The following is a 4342-nucleotide window of genomic DNA, read 5'->3' on the forward strand; positions in this document are numbered from 1 at the left end:
ATGAAAAGAATTTAAAAAACCTAACTAAATGGAAAGACTTCCCATGTTTATGAATTATAAGACTTAATATTATTAAAATGACAATATTATCCAAAATATCTATAGATTCAATGCAATTCCTACAGTTTCAAGAAAATGTAAATTGCCAAAACAATCTGAATACAGAATAAAATTGGATGACTCAAACTTCCTAATTCTAAAACTTAGTACAAAGCCATGATAAGAGGGATGGTACGGGGAGAGAGGAGGGAGGAGGGTTCAGGATAGGGAACACATGTATACCTGTAGTGGATTCATGTTGATATATGGCAAAACCAATATAATATTGTAAAGTTAAATAATAAAATAAAATTTAAAAAAAGAAAAAAAGAAAAAAAAAGATGCAATATTGGCATGAGGATAGGCACTTATGGTGTAGAATTAAAAGCATAGAAATAAACTCATACATTTAAGGTATATTTATTAGACTCTAGCCCCTAGACCTTTTGATGAGGCAAGTATTGTCTCCAACAGAAATGCTGGGGTGGCAGGATCCCCAAATGCAAAAGAATGAATTTGGACCTTGATTTCACACCACATACAAAAATTTACACTAGATCAAATACTTAAATACAAGCTAAAATTATAAACCAATTACACACAAAAAAGAGAGGTAAAATGTCATGACCTTAGATTTGGCAGTAGCTTATTAGATTCATATCATATTGCTTGAGGACCAAAAGAAAAAAAAATAAATTGAACTTTATCAAAATTAAAAAGCAAACAGTTTTTTTTTATATCAAAGAATACTAGCAAGAAAAAGACAAATCACAGAATAGAAGAAAATACATGCAAATTACAGATCTGAAAAGGATCTAGCATTCAAAACATGTATGAGTTCAGTTCAGTTCAGTCACTCATTCATGTCTAACTCTTTGCGACCCCATGAATTGCAGCACGCCAGGCCTCCCTGTCCATCACCAACTCCTGGAGTTCACCCAGACTCATGTCCATCGAGTCAGTGATGCCATCCAGCCATCTCATCCTCTGTCGTCCCCTTCTCCTCCTGCCCCCAATCCCTCCCAGCATCAGAATCTTTTCCAATGAATCAACTCTTCGCATGAGGTGGCCAAAGTACTGGAGTTTCAGCTTTAGCATCAATCTTTCCAAAGAGCACCCAGGACTGATCTCCTTTAGAATGGACTGGATGGATCTTCTTGCAGTTCAAGGGACTCTCAAGAGTCTTCTCCAACACCACAGTTCAAAAGCATCAATTCTTCGGCACTCAGCCTTCTTCACAGTCCAACTCTCACATCCATACATGACCACAGGAAAAACCATAGCCTTGACTAGATGGACCTTTGTTGGCAAAGTAATGTCTCTGCTTTTGAATATGCTATCTAGGTTGGACATAACTGCATCTTTTAATTTCATGGCTGTAGTCACCATCTGCAGTGATTTTGGAGCCAAAAAAAGTAAAGTCTGACACTGTTTCCACTGTTTCCCCATCTATTTCCCATGAAAAGATAAGACCAGATGCCATGATCTTCGCTTTCTGAATGTTGAGCTTTAAGCCAACTTTTTCACTCTCCTCTTTCCCATTCATCGACAGGCTCTTTAGTTTTTCTTTGCTTTCTGCAATATGGGTGGTGTCATCTGCGTATCTGAGGTTATTGATATTTCTCCCAGCAATCTTGATTCCAGCTTGTGCTTCCTCCAGCCCAGTGTTTCTCATGATGTACTCTGCATATAAGTTAAATAAGCAGAGTGACAATATACAGCCTTGATGTACTCCTTTTCCTATTTGGAACCAGTCTGTTGTTCCATGTCCATTTCTAACTGTTGCTTCCTGACCTGCATATGATTTTCCAAGAGGCAGGTCAGGTGGTCTGGTATTCCCACCTCTTTCAGAATTTTCCACAGTTTATTGTGATCCACACAGTCAAAGTCTTTGGCATAGTCAATGAAGCAGAAATAGATGTTTTTCTGGAACTCTTTTGCTTTTTCCATGATCCAATGGATGTTGGCAATTTGATCTCTGGTTCCTCTGCCTTATCTAAAACCTGCTTGAACATCTGGAAGTTCAGAAGCCTGGCTTGGAGAATTTTGAGCATTACTTTACTAGAGTGTGAGAGGAATGCAACTGTGCAGTAGTTTGAGCATTCTTTGGCATCGCCTTTGTTTGGGATTGGAATGAAAACTGAGCATTTCCAGTCCCGTGGCCACTGCTGTGTTTTCCAAATTTGCTGGCATATTGAGTGCAGCATTTTCACAGCATCATCTTTTAGAATTTTAAATAGCTCAACTGGAATTCTATCACCTCCACTAGCTTTGCTGATAGTGATGCTTCCTAAGGCCCATTTGACTTCACATCCAAGATGTCTGGCTCTAGGTGAGTCATCACACCATCGTGGTTATCTGGGGTCGTGAAGATCTTTTTTGTATAGTTCTTCTGAGTATTCTTGCCACCTCTTCTTAATATCTTCTGCTTCTGTTAGGTCCATTCCATTTATGTCCTTCATTGAGCCCATCTTTGCATGAAATGTTCCCTTGGTATCTCTAATTTTCTTGAAGAGAGCTCTAGTCTTTCCCATTCTGTTGTTTTCCTCTATTTCTTTGCATTGATCGCTGAGGAAAGCTTTCTTATCTCTCCTTGCTATTCTTTCGAACTCTGCATTCAAATGGATTCTACTTTGTTTTTTGCTCCTCTTTTTTCTCAGCTATTTGTAAGGTTTCCTCAGACATCCATTTTTGCTTTTTTGCATTTTTTCCCCTTGGGAATGTTCTTGCTCCCTGTCTCTTGTAAAATGTCAGGAACCTCCATCCATAGTTCTTCAGGCACTCTGTCTATCAGATCTAGTCCCTTAAATCTATTTATCACTTCCACTGTATAATTGTATGGGATTTGACTTAGGTCATACCTGAATGGTCTGGTGGTTTTCCCTACTTTCTTCAATTTAAGTCTGACAGCTCCTGGTCTTGTTTTTGCTGACTGTATAGAGCTTCTCCACTTTTGGCTGCAAAGAATATAATCATTCTGATTTCGGTGTTGACATCTAGTGATTTCCATGTGAAGAGTCCTCTTGTATTGTTGAGGGCAACATAACCAGGAGGGGAAGAAAAAAACAAAAAACAAAAAAACCACAGAATACTTGCCTAACTACACTCACAGCAGAGAAGTAGCCCAGATGCTCACATCCACCACTAGCTAGAGGGGGCTGGACAGGGAGGCTCGAGTTGCATGTTTAGGGTAAGAACCGGGCCTGAATGCCCTTAGGACAATCTGAGGGAGCTAGCATGAGTTAGCAACCCAAACTGTCGGATAGCCAGAGATAGAAAAAATAAAATAAAAAAGAGAGACAGAGAACTTTCCCAAGGAAAGTTCTAACCTAAGGTGCATCCTGGCATGCTCACAGAACAAAGGATTGAGTGAATAGCAAAGGAGAGCTAGCCAGCTGCGGACTGGACCCTCCCCCTACCGGATGCAAAGAAGCAGGCATGCGACAGCTCAGAAGGTAAGGGGCAATCCCGGCCCCAGAGACCAGCATCCTCCACCAAACTGCGAGCAGGCTCCCAGTTGCTAACCATCTTTCTGGGATCCTGGATGGTTGACATCTGCCAGGAGGGTCACAGCCAGAGATCAGTTCCCCAGAGGAGACACACGGCACACCTGAGATGGGGCTCTCATGGTGCACCCTGAAAACAAAGCAGCTGGGACTAGCATGATAAATGCCCACCAAACCAAACAAAAGAGGGGGAGATAAGGAGTCTACCTGAAAAAAAATTCAGGATAATGGGATAATGATAGCAAAGATGATCCAAAATCTTGAAAACAAAATGGAGTTACAGGTAAGTAGACTAGAGACAAGGATTGAGAAGATGCAAAAAATGTTTAACAAGGACTTAGAGAAAATAAAAAAAAAAGTCAATCAGTAATGAATAATGCAATAACTGAGTTTAAAAGCAGTCTGGAGGGAAGCAACAGTAGAGTAACTGAAGTAGAAGATAAGATAAGCAAGGTGGAAGATAGAACGATGCAAATAAATGAAGGAGAAAAGAAAAAAGAATTAAAAGAAATGCAGACAACCTCCAAGACCTCTGGGACAATGTTAAACTCCTCAACATTGGAATCATAGGAGTCCCAGAAGAAGAAGACAAAAAGAAAAGGCATGAGAAAACACTTGAGGAGATAATAGTTGAAAACTTCCCTAAAATGGGGAAGGAAATAGCCACCCAAATCCAAGAAACCCAGAGAGTCCCAAAAAGGATAAACCCAAGGCAAAACACCCCAAGACACATATTAATCAAGTTAATGAAGATCAAACTCAAAAAAGCATAGATTAAAAGCAGCAAGGGAAAGCAA

Source organism: Bos grunniens, chromosome 15 (assembly GCF_055505025.1).
Source record: "Bos grunniens cultivar Pamir isolate PY7600 chromosome 15, Bosgru_T2T1.0, whole genome shotgun sequence".
NCBI lineage: Eukaryota > Metazoa > Chordata > Mammalia > Artiodactyla > Bovidae > Bos > Bos grunniens.